This window comes from Bufo bufo, chromosome 6, assembly GCF_905171765.1.
Source record: "Bufo bufo chromosome 6, aBufBuf1.1, whole genome shotgun sequence".
NCBI lineage: Eukaryota > Metazoa > Chordata > Amphibia > Anura > Bufonidae > Bufo > Bufo bufo.
The window spans coordinates 127,121,198-127,134,565 of record NC_053394.1 but is presented as its reverse complement, the minus strand read 5'-3'; the positions used below and the strand labels follow the sequence as shown (position 1 = coordinate 127,134,565).

General features: G+C 44.8%; 1 protein-coding gene across 19 annotated transcripts in view; it reads right to left on the bottom strand.

The window, feature by feature from the left end:
* SORBS1 (sorbin and SH3 domain containing 1) overlaps positions 1-13,368 on the bottom strand; it is a 353,742-nt gene extending 340,374 nt beyond the window's left edge. For 18 of the 19 annotated variants that reach the window (XM_040436109.1, XM_040436104.1, XM_040436089.1 and 15 more), the window contains exon 1: positions 13,303-13,368. The gene's annotated coding sequence lies outside the window, so the exon portion shown is untranslated. The remainder of the gene's footprint in view (positions 1-13,302) is intronic. The other variant, XM_040436094.1, reaches the window with a different exon arrangement.

The following is a 13,368-nucleotide window of genomic DNA, read 5'->3' as shown; positions in this document are numbered from 1 at the left end:
TCCCCATTCACGGCTCTAATTGCTCTGCTAGATTATCTGCAGCCTGGTAGCTCGGGGAGTGTGTCCTTTCTGCTGCCGCTCTCTCCCTGAAACTGCCACAGCTTCTAACAGAACATATGGCTGGTCGCAGTTAAAGATTTAAACCGAGCACGTTCGACCAGCTCAGCTCAAGGAAAAGAACAAGCAGCAGGTGGCGCTATACAGATACATTTTATTAAATAGCTCACCGGCCATACGAAATTTTTAATTACATGCAATTACAAAAGTATTCAGATTCGGGTGCTGGTTTAAAAAATGTAGAATATGCTTTGTGACACACTTTTAAGGTAAGGCTATATTCACATATGACAATACATTTCTGCTGTGAAAGTGGCCTGAAACCAACCGGCCAACCACTTAATAATGTGTTTCAGCGCCCAACAGCAAATGAGGGGGTGAAGAAGGGCAGAGAATACGGAATTTCAACATGTATGAATTTTTTGTTCTCTTATTTTAACTGGGATTTCCAGCATTTAAAATTGACAACTACTGCATGACAATATCAAAATATAAAAGTAAGACAACTTTCACACTTGCGGCAGAGGATCTCAATAACAGAAAAAAATACGTTTCTGTTTTGTCCCCATGCATTTTGAATGAAAAAAGATTTATTCCGGAGGCATCAGGATGTCTTCCATTCCGGCAGCATTCAGTTTTGTGACCGGACACAAAACCGCTGCACACTGCAGTTGTGTCTGGTTATAAAAACGGGGGAAAAAAAACGGATTCGCACTGAAAACAATGCGAGTCAATGGTGACAGATCTGTTTTTTTAAGAGCCTTAGGGTATTTTCACACTTGCGTTAAACTTTTCTGGTATTGAGTTCCGTCCTAGGAGCTCAATACCAGAAAAAAATGATCAGTTTTATCCTAATGCATTCTGAATGGAGAGCAATCCGTTCAGTATTCAGTTCAGTCACTGTACGGTTTTTGGACGGAGAAAATACCACAGCATTCACATGCGGTATTTTCTCCGTCCAAAATTCCAGAACACTTGCCGGAATGCCGGATCAGACATTATTTTCCATTGAAATGCATTAATGCCGGATCCGGCCCCAAGTGTTCCAGAAAAACGGATCCGCATGCGCAGACCTTTAAAAATGTGAAAAAGATAAATACCAGATCCGTTTTTCCGGATGACAACTGGAGAGACTGATCCGGTATTGCAATGCATTAGTGAGACGGATCCGCATCCGGATCCATCTACAAATGGTATCTGTTTGCATACAGATTACCGGATCTTGCGACGGAACTGCCTGCTGGAATCCAACAACGCAAGTGTGAACATACCCTAAAAAAATGGATCCTAGGGATGACTAAGATTGCAACGGTTGCGAATTTTATGTCACACGGACAGATCGCCACCTAGCTCTAGCCTTATAGATGCAAGGGCAGAGAATCTTTCAGTTACTTCAAAAGCTTCATGTAAATGGAAATCTATTGAGAGCCTTGCAGTGTTACACTGCCGATTAGAACATTAACTTGTTTTAGTCGGCATTAGTCGGAACGTGCCAACCCAGCCTGTTTGCAGGGGAACAAATCAATACAATATTCTACTTGTGTGGATCATAAAATGGAATAATTCCCACCTGTGCTCCATGTTCTCTGCAGAAGGCAAAGCACAAACGTGAAGACCGGAACATGAAATCATTCCCTGATGTATGAATGGAGAGTTCAGCTCTGAAGTTATAAAATATAGAACAGGCTTGAGGAAACATCATGAAGCCTCATTGCTGCAGTGCAGAGAACATTTGGTGAACGAGGTAATATAATCCTATTTCTAGGAATGAGACAGACCTTGTATTCTTCTCTAGGGCACGGACAGGCCATCTGGGGTAGCACTGTAATTCCTGCGCCCTAACCTGACACTAACATGCAGGTATCATATATCTGGACGGTGATAGGTAAAGAACTTAGCGTTCTTTAATGTACTTTTTGTATTCAGCATTTTTCCATATGGAATAAAGGCCTTGCTGTCCATCTGTGGATGAGAGGCCATGGAAGGCTGTGGGGGTTTCAAGGCGTCTAAGGTAAGTACTTTTTTGGCACAATATTCAACTTAGTAATGTGGCCTAGTTTAGTAATCACTAAATACACTCACCTACTATGTATCTCAGGACTCCTGCGGATCAGCTGTTTAAGAAAGCAGTGACACTGACCCAGTGACGTCACGACTAGTATCACTGGCCTGGGAGCGGCTAAACCCCGTTCACTAGTTCCCGCAGGCCAGTGATGCTCGTTGTGAGGTCACTGGACCTGCAGGAAATAAGAAGGCCTCTGCCTTCTCAAACAGCTGATCGGCGGGGGCCCTGGGTGTCATTTATACAGCTTTATCCCTCATGCACACGACAGGGTCTGTTTTTTGCAGTCTGCAAACCACAGATTTGCAAAATACGGATGCGGTCCATGTGTGTTCTGCATGTGCACTGGACTGTAATGGTTCTGTGCTCTGCATTCTTTGGACATAGTTTATCTTTTTGCAGAACAGACATACGGATAGAACGTGTCGTATATAACACAAAATGCGGACCACAGACTCATTGAAGTCAATGGGTCCACCAAAAATGTAGATGCAACACAGAGGAAATCTGTATAGTGCGTCCATTCTGCTAAAGATAGAATATGTCCTTTTCTTGGCCACAAATGGAGACCACAGACTCATTGAAGTCAACGGGTCCGCAAAAAACGGATGTAACACTGACGTCACACGGATGCCATCTGTATTTTGTGGATTCACATTTTACGGACGGCAAAATACATACGCTTGTGTGAATGCACCCTAAAAGCTACTAATAAACTGACAGAGAAGCTTCGGGAAGTCTAAGGCCCCTTGCAGATGAGCGAGAATGCCGCGCGGGTGCAATGTCTGATGCGAACGCATTGCACCCATACCGGAATCCGGACCCATTCATTTAAATGGGTCTTTGTACATGAGCGGTGGTTTTCACCCATCACTTTTTTACATTGCGTGAACATCGCAGCATGTTCTATATTCTGCGATTTTCACGCAACGCTGGCCCCATAGAAGTGAATGGGGCTGCGTGAAAATCGCATTGCATCCGCAAGCAAGTGCGGATGCGATGGTCACGCATGGTTGCTAAGAGATGTTGTTGGTAAACATTCCATTTTTTATCACGCGTGTGCAAAACCCAGTAAATCGCATTGCATCCGCGTGATAAAAACTGAACGCGATCGCAAACAAAACTGAATGGCTTTGTTTGCGAAATCTCGCAGTTTTCACTGAACACATCCGCAACGCATCCGGACCTAATCCGGACACGCTCATCTGCAAGGGGGCTAAGTGTACCTGTCCTGTGAAGTGCTGCCTCACATCCACTGCAATTCTGAGTACAGTAAATGATATCGAGATTAAGGAATTGCTGTTTATGCAGTCGTCTAACATAACTTGTTTGTTGAACCTACACTCCCAATCAGTCCAGGAGACAAATCACAAAGGCCTTATTTTAGGAAAAATAATCAGTTTCTCTTAATTGAAGGCCCCGTCAGTTCTGCCAAGTTTTTGGGGAAGGACATATGTGTTCACTGATGTCACCAGAATGTGATCTGAAACCATGCCATATCTTCATGTTATCACACTATTCCCACATCATTCAAGTGTTCCGACACATGGTGCCCAGATTTCTTCATCGTGTGTTGCGATGCTTTCCGGAAAATTTCATAGCTTCTAACACTTTATTTCAGTCTGTCCTTGTCACAATAAACTTTTTCTGAAAATGAAAGAATGAGTGCAACCTGCCTGTGACACATGGTTATTGAAATGAGTCGTTAAAGGGGATTTTCTTATTGATGATTTACCATTAGGCCTCGTGCACACGACAGTATTTTTTAACGGTCCGCAAAACGGGGTTCCGTTGTTCCATGATCCGTTTCCGTTTTTGTTTCCATGCGTCTTCATTTTTGGAGGACCACCAGACATAAAAGGAATGTAAAAAAAAAGTCTAAGACAGGTTTGCCATGCAAATGATAGGAATAAAACGGACGCGGACGTGGATGACAATCATGTGTGCCTCCGCGTTTTTTAGCGGTCCCATTGACTTGAATAGGTCCGCAAACCTTTTTCCACGGAAATAATAGGACAGGTTATATTTTTTTGACGGACTGGAACCACAGATCATGGACGCGGATGGCAAACGGTGCATTAGCTGAGTTTTCAACGGACCCATTGAAAATCAATGGGTCCGTAGAAAAATCATGAGAAACGGTGCAACGGACACGGAATAAAACAACGGTTGTGTGCATGAGGCCTTAGAATGGGTCATTAGTAGCAAACCGCTGAGGGTCCCGGACTCCTGGCACAGCCACCTGTGGCGAAAGCCACTTCGCCACAGTGTTTTGGAGGGGGCTGTTTGCCCGCCTCCTGCCCCTGGATTACGGCCCTTTAAGATACTTTTACTAACTTTTAAACCCCTGAACCTATTCAAGTGAATTTTGGATAGGTTTGTCCCCAAGTTATACTGTTTAAATTGATGTAAGTTATATGTATGTACAACGTAACTCACAAAGTTGTAACAATTTATAATAAGTGTAACTTGTCAGCTTGGGAGGAATATGCTGGGTGTGTTTCTATTGTGCCATTGTCCGATTGTGTGTTTAAATGTTGTCTGCACATGTGTATTGGCGATCTCCCTTTGTCCTGAGAGATAATTGGATTGCTCCTCGGTTGTCTCCGGGACAGAGAGGAGGAAACCATGATGCATTGTGGGGATATGTTGTATCTGTCCTGTGTCGCAGTCTCCCTTCTGGTCCTCTGGGGGCGTGAACGATTGGTTGCTGTACTTACGTTGTATGTGTTGTAAATTACTGATTGGTTGTATTTCAAACCCCTGTGGGCAGTACTATGTTTGTGCTTTATGAATAAAAGAGGCTGCACTTGAAGTACAGGCAGTTCTGCTTAACCCTCAAACGAAGTGCCGTCTCGTTATTGGGGGAATTGGATTGTATACCGATTGCCAGGAGTGTAAGCCGATTGTATGCTTTTCCTGTTCCACGGTTTCCAGGATTCGGGTAGTTTGCAGTTCGGCAGACTGGTGCTTGCAGTAGCTGCCCGTGCATGGAAAGGAGAATATCGTCGGAACGGAGTTGTGTGCTGAACGGTCCGTTACACCACCGATCATCTGTTTTCACAAACTCCGGTGCCAGAACTAGGTACTGGAACTATACAGCTCCATACACTTGTAGGAGTGCAGCTGTGCAGTAATCAGGCCCAGCCACTACATAGTGTACACAGCTGTATAGTTCCAGTGGCGGTGCCAGGAGTCAAACATCCGCCAATTTGATAACAATGACTTATTCTAAGGCTACTTTCACACCTGCGTTAGGTGCGGATCCGTCTGGTATCTGCACAGACGGATCCGCACCTATAATGCAAACGCTTAGATCCGTTCAGAACGGATCCGTTTGCATTACCATACTGTGTCAACTTCAAACGGATCCGTCCCCATTGACTTACATTGTAAGTCTGGACGGATCCGTTTGCCTCCGCACGGCCAGGCGGACACCCGAACGCTGCAAGCTGCGTTCAGGGGTCCGCCTGCTGAGCGGAGCGGAGGACAAACTGTGCCAGACTGATGCATTCTGAGCGGATCCGCCTCCACTCAGAATGCATTAGGACTGGACGGATCAGTTCGGGGCCGCTTGTGAGAGCCTTCAAACGGAACTCACAAGCGGAGCCCCGAACACTAGTGTGAAAGTAGCCTAAGGCTACATGCACACGACCGTGCGTTTTTTTGCGGTCCGCAAAAAAACAGAAGCCGCCCGTGTGCCTTCCGCAATTTGCGGAACGGAACGGGCGGCCCATTGTAGACATGCCTAAAAACTGCGGCTCGGATGCGGACCCGAAAAACGGTCGTGTGCCTGAGGCCTAAGAATAAGACATCAATAAGCAATTCTTGGAAAATCCCCTTTAAGTACTGATTTCAACAACCATGTGTCACAGGAAGGTTGTAAACATTCTTTCAACCCCCCCTCCCATATAAACCCTTAAAGGGGTGTGGGGATTCACTCTGGTAGACAGTGTATGAGGACGCAGTACAGAGGCAAATTACCAGTTCTTAAATCAAACTTCCGTGTTTATTCACACATAAGGCAAAAACAAACGTCACGTTGCAGTCTTGGTGTTAGTTCCCACACAATGGAAAGTCCACATAGCAAAAATAACCTTGTTGGCAGTTCTACCTCCAGCAGTCCATAGCAGGCTTTTAGGGGGCCTGTTTCCCCTAAACACAGGTCTCAGCCTTCCAGCACGGCACAAGCTTTAGATCCCAGCACACACACCTTGCTGCTGAGCCCAGCTGTCTTTTAAAGACAGCTAGGTGCTGTCAAAACGCAGACCTTGAAATCCAGTCCAGTGTTTGACCCCACCTGGCTGCAATTTAGCCCAGTAGCACACGCTGGGAGGAAAATACCTGTTTTCCCAGACCACTCCCATTCACTAAGTCACTTACCCCCGACCCCCCCTCACCAATGTACTTGGGACAGGGCATCCACGTTTCCGTGTAACCGGCCTGCCCTGTGTTCCACTGTAAATTTAAAGTTCTGTAGGGAAAGGAACCATCGGGTTACCCGGGCATTTCTGTCTTTGGCCTGGCTCATCTACTTGAGAGTGGAGTGGTCGGTCACCAAGCGGAATTTTCTCCCTAACAAATAATAGCGGAGAGACTCGAGTGCCCACTTGATAGACAGGCACTCTCCACTATACTGTACCTGGTCTCGGCTGGGGTAAGCTTACGCCTGAGGAAGACAACGGGATGCTCCTCCCCGTTGACTTCCTGGGACAGTACAGCACTGAGGTCTACTTTGGAGGCATCCGTCTGTACTATAAATTCCCGCTTGAAGTCGGGAGTCACCAAAACCGGGGATCTACACAGGGCCGACTTCAAAGCAGAGAAGCCTCTTCCGCCCGATCATCCCAGTGAACCATCAAGGACTTATGTCCCTTCAAGAGCCCCGTCAATGGCGCGGCTATCGTAGAAAAGTGGGGGACAAACCTCATGTAATAGCCCGCCATTCCCAGGAGCGACTTTACTTGCCTAGAGGTGACAGGTCAGGGCCAATTCCGTATCGCCTCTATTTTGTTTTCTTGGGGTTTGATGACTCCACGCCCAATGACATACCCTAGGTATTTAGTCTCCTCTAACCCTATCGCACATTTCTTTGTGTTAGCTGTTAGTCCAGCCTTCCGAAGGGAGTCCACTACGGCCTGTACTTTGGGCAGGTGACTTTCCCAGTCGGTACTGTGAATGACAATATCCTCCAGGTAAGCCGAGGCGTACCGCAGACGTTGAAAAGTGAGGAAGCGCCATGCAGACTAAAGGGTAACACCTTATACTGATACAGCCACTCAGGCGTATGAAGGCAGTTTTCTCTTTGGAAGCCTCCATTAAGGGCACCTGCCAGTACCCTTTCGTGAGGTCCAAAACAGAAAAATACAGAGCTTGTCCTAACTTCTCGATTAGCTCATCCACCTGGCGAAAGGGATATGCATCGAATTTAGATTTCTCATTCAGCTTTCGAAAATCATTACAAAACCGTAACGCCCCGTCCGGCTTGGGTATTAAGACCATAGGACTGGCCCACTCACGTTTAGACTCCTCAATGACGTCTAGCCGCAGCATTAGCTGCACTTCCTCCGAGGTGGCCTGTCGCCGAGCCTCGGGTACCCGGTATGGCTTTCACTGGACTTTTGCCTGAGGCTCAGTGACAATGTCATGCCGGATTGTGGAAGTGCGTCCAGGGAGGTCCGAGAACATATCCGTGTTCCGACTAATGAACTCCCTGGTCTCCTGAGCCTGTTTAAAGGAGAGGCTGTCAGCAATTTCTACTGTGGCAACCGCTTCCCTTGCATCAGACAAAGGGGCCGGAACCTCTTCCGCTAGAAAAACCAGCCGTGGGCTGTCTTCAGTACAGGTCTCACTATCTTTCCAAGGTTTTAGTATATTAACATGGTAAACCTGCTTCGGCTTTCGCCGCCCTGGCTGGTGTACCTTGCAATTTACCTCTCCAACTTTCTCGTAGGGCCCCTGCCACCTAGCCAGGAACTTACTGTCCACTGTCGGTACCAGAACCAAAACCTGATCACCCGGGTTAAAGATCCGGACCCGGGCCTGCTGATTATAGATCTGACTTTGTGCTTGCTGAGCTGCCTCCATATGCTCCTAACAAGAGGTAACACTGTCTCCATCCTTTCTTGCATCTGGGTAACGTACTCAAGGACACTTTTGTGCGGAGTAGGTTGCTGTTCCCATGCCTCTTTGGCTACGTCCAACAAACCAGGAGGATGTCTGCCATATAGCAGTTCGAAGGGGAGAACCCAGTAGAGGGTACCTCTCGCACAGCAAACAAGAGATAGGGCAGAAGAAGGTCCCAGTCCTTCCCATCTTTAGACAACACCCTTTTTAACATGTTTTTTAATGTTTTGTTAAACCTCTCTACCAGACCGTCCATTTGCAGATGATAAACGGATGTTCGAAGCTGTTTTATGTGCAGTAACTTACAGAGTTCCCTCATAACCTTGGACATAAAAGAGGTCCCTTGGTCGGTCACTCTTTAGGTAGTCCTACTCGGAAAAACATCTTCATTAACTCCTTAGCTTTGAGTTTGGCAGATGTATGTCGCAGTGGCACTGCCTACCGGTACCGAGTGGCGTAGTCTAGGATGACCAAGATATGTTGGTGCCCTCTAGCAGACTTCGGTACTGGGCCTATGAGATCCATAGCGATTCTTTCAAACAGTACCTCAATGAACGGACTGCAGAAAAGGTGCTGGGGGCTAGTTGTCTGGCAGGCCGGGCATTACTTACCAAATTCTTCCACCTCTCTAAAAACACTGGGCCAGTGTTTGGTTTTTTTCAGTATTCCCAGATGACCCCCGAGAATGTGTTGGTGGGCTAGATCTAACACGAGTTTGAGATAAGCCTTGGGCACCACCAACTGTTCAATATGCTCACCCTGTAGTTGGTTTACCCGATCCAACATATTCTGTTGAACCACAAAACGGGGAAACACTATCTCGGCCCCAGGTTGTTGTGGTTCACCATCAACTATTAATACATTTTCCCAGGTTCAGGACAGGGTTGGGTCCCGGTGTTATGCTGTACCAAAATTATCCAGCAGCGGTGGTCATGCTTGCACACCATAGGAAAAAGCGTCGGCCTCTCTGGTGGCCGGGACCGTGGGAACACACATAGGCATGCATACACAGCAGCTCCTGTACCGACCACCTCGTATCTGTGCTACAGCAGTGGTCCTAACCATGGAAACCAGAAGTGTATAATGCAATGGAGAAATGCAGCAAAGGAGGCAATTTGTAAGTCACAATACATTAGTAAGTGTCTTGGCTAGATGATAAATGCCATGGAACAATTCTTTTAAAGGGGAACATAGCAGCAGGACACGATCAAGTTATCAGGCCAAAATATACATGGAGCAGTGTCTGCTCTGCCTGAACGCTGATATTGTCTTCGTCTCTACATTCACTGTCTGTTTGTAATTACCTTCTGCATCAGTACACAGTTTGATTCCAGAACCTTTCTTGGAGAACATGGCACACGCAAACTGGCTAATTAAGCTTGCTTTCTGGCTTTTCTTGAAGCATATTAGTAGTACAGTCAAAAGGGATTCATTGATTTTTACAAGCAAGTGCCTACACATCCCAGATGGTTAGAGTTTACATTTCTAGATACAGACCGATGGTGGAAGGACTGTTTTCCTGCTCATCTGGGAAATATTTAAACAGTTGGTAACCGCTCTACGTTAGCAATATGAAATGTGTCTAGCTTCAAGTTTAAATAATCTCCATAAAACGTCTGCTGAACCAATGCTCACATGCAGGTGTGAAATGGAGATTGACGCTGGCCTTACTTCTGTCCAACTTGGTCACTCAGGGCCAAGTTAAAAACAGCTTTGTGTGTGGGCTAAATGATCCTCCAGATCCAGTAGATTTTCCAGTAGACTGCAAGGGTTAACAAAACCCCAAAATTAGAGGCAAGAGCCGCTGCTTTGGGTTTTAAAGATTTTTCACTGAACTGCGCAGTCAAGTTCGAACATTATGCTTTTAGCTTTTTTCTAGCAAATCAATATATCCTGTGATGACCAAAGTAAATCATCAGTAAGGGCTTACTCACACGTCACTGATACACATGAGTGTGACGTTTGTGTTCTCCACAGCACATGGATCCACTGAATTCAGTGTGTGTATTCAGATCTCTTGGGGGCATGCTCTATTTATATTTTTTTTTTGTGGTCACAATGTGCCCATTGTATTCAATGCTTATAAATATCATGTGGATTATTTTTCTCTGATACATTGCAGAAAATTCATAAAAAGTAAAAAAATAAAATAAAAAAAAACTTGCTGAGTTTTAAAGCAGTACATTATATATATATATATATATATATATATATATATATATATATATATATATATATACACATACACACACACACACATATACACACACACACACACACACACACACATACACACACACACACACACACACATACATACATAGTTGCAAGAAAAAGTATGTGAACCCTTTGGAATGATATGGATTTCTGCAAAAATTGGTCATAAAATGTGATCTGATCTTCATCTAAGTCACAACAATAGACAATCACAGTCTGCTTAAACTAATAACACACAAATAATTAAATGTTATCATGTTTTTATTGAACACACCATGTAAACATTCACAGTGCAGGTGGAAAAAGTATGTGAACCCTTGGATTTAATAACCTGTTGAACCTCCTTCGGCAGCAATAACTTCAACCAAACGTTTCCTGTAGTTGCAGATCAGACGTGCACAACGGTCAGGAGTAATTCTTGACCATTCCTCTTTACAGAACGGTTTCAGTTCAGCAATATTCTTGGGATGTCGTTTGTGAATCGCTTTCTTGAGGTCATGCCACAGCATCTCAATCGGGTTGAGGTCAGGACTCACTGGGCCACTCCAGAAGGCGTATTTTCTTCAGTTTAAGCCATTCTGTTGTTTATTTACTTCTATGCTTTGGGTCGTTGTCCTGTTGCAACATCCATCTTCTGTTGAGCTTCAGCTGGTGGACAGATGGCCTTAAGTTCTCCTGCAAAATGTCGTGATAAACTTGGGAATTCATTTTCCCTTCGATGATAGCAATCCGTCCAGGCGCTGACGCAGCAAAGCAGCCCCAAACCATGATGCCCCCACCACCATACTTCACAGTTGGGATAAGGTTTTGATGTTGGTGTGCTGTCCCTCTTTTTCTCAACACATAGTGTTGTGTGTTTCTTCCAAACAACTCAACTTTGGTTTCATCTGTCCACAGAATATTTTGCCAGTACTGCTGTGGAACATCCAGGTGCTCTTGTGCAAACTGTAAACGTGCAGCAATGTTTTTTTTGGACAGCAGTGGCTTCCTCTGTGGTACCCTCCCATGAAATCCATTCTTGTTTAGTGTTTTACGTATCGTAGATTCGCTAACAGGGATGTAAGCATATGCCAGAGACTTTTGTAAGTCTTTAGCTGACACTTGAGCTTCACCTCATTGAGCAGTCTGCGCTGTGCTCTTGCGGTCATCTTTACAGAACGGCCACTCCTAGGGAGAGTAGTAGCAGTGCTGAACTTTCTCCATTTATAGACAATTTGTCTCACCGTGGACTGATGAACAGCAAGGCTTTTGGAGATACTTTTATAACTCTTTCCAGCTTTATGCAAGTCAACAATTCTTAATAGTAGGTCTTCTGAGAGCTCTTTTGTGCGAGGCATCATTCACATCAGGCAATGCTTCTTGTGAAAAGCAAACCCAGAACTGGTGTGTGTTTTTTATAGGGCAGGGCAGCTGTAACCAACACCTCTAATCTCATCTCATTGATTGGACTCCAGTTGGCTGACACCTCACTCCAATTAGCTCTTGAAGAGGTCATTAGTCTAGGGGTTCACATACTTTTTCCACCTGCACTGTGAATGTTTACATGGTGTGTTAAATAAAAACATGGTAACATTTAATTCTGTGTGTTATTAGCTTAAGCAGACTGTGATTGTCTATTGTTGTGACTTCGATGAAGATCAGATCACATTTTCATTCCAAAAGGATTCACATACTTTTTCTTGCAACTATATATATATTTAGCAAGTTGGAGAAATTCATGGTTGACCAGCACTCCTGCCGAGTGGCGCTGGAGACCAAGTTCGAATTCAACCATTGGCAACATCCACACAGAGTGTGTCTATTCTCCCTAGGTTTGCATGGGTTTCCTCCAGACATTCCGATCACCCCCCCCCCCCCCCCACACACACACACACACACACTACAAAAACATACTGATAGGTCAAGTCAGAATTTAGATTGTGAGCCTCAATAGGAACAGGGAATGATGTGAGTGACAACAATCTCTGTACAAAGCTCTATATTGAAGAATAGTCAAAAAGTGACTAAACATATACAAGACAGGGTAAGAAGAGTGCTCGCTTCTCAAACAGTAGTGTCTGTATAAATGTGGAAGCTGCTGTGGATGGGTGGATGAATCAGCAAATATGCTCACTGCTCATATCCATCTGGATAAGTAATATTCCACTACCAGCCGTCTGGCCAAAAAGGTCCAATGTGCTCAAAGCAGAACAGTCCTTCAGGCGAAAGTGTTGTGAAGTGCCTATGACTGTACCCACTTTCAATATACACTGAGCACACTCATTTTAGAAGGATACACAAAATCTGGATTTTCCTACGTATCATACAGGCGTGGGTTACAGTGATTTTCAGGTGGTGTGTGGATCATGAACTATTTTTACGTGAGTACCATCACACAATCCACTGGGGGAGAGCAGATAGGAATGCTTAAAGACTGGATTTGCAAGAGGTACCATGATGGCCACATATTCTGCATAACTGAAAGCTTTATGCACTTCAGTGGAGATTGCAGAATATGGTGGTTACAACACAAAACAGTTCTAGCACTTTCAGGAAGGAAAGAAAGAAGGAAAGAAAAAATAAGAGAAGGAAAGGAACTAAGAGCAGAAGGAAATAAGGGAAAAAGGAGAAAAAAAAAAAAGGAAAATTAAAGACAGGAGAGAAAAAGAAGGAAGGAAAGGAAGGGAACTTCCACCGAGGACAGTACACTATTACTGCCTCAGTGGGAATAAGGCCAAAGGAAAACTTAAATTTGACATAAAGGCCACCATAGAATAAACACAATTTATTTAATGACATTCTCTGTCATCCAATTACAGTGATATCTAGCTATTAGTCTATGAAGCAAAAATATAACTTACCTTATATCTCAAGAGGACTGAAGAAATCAGAGATTGAAGTCCGTTAACAATCCGTGTCAGTACAGC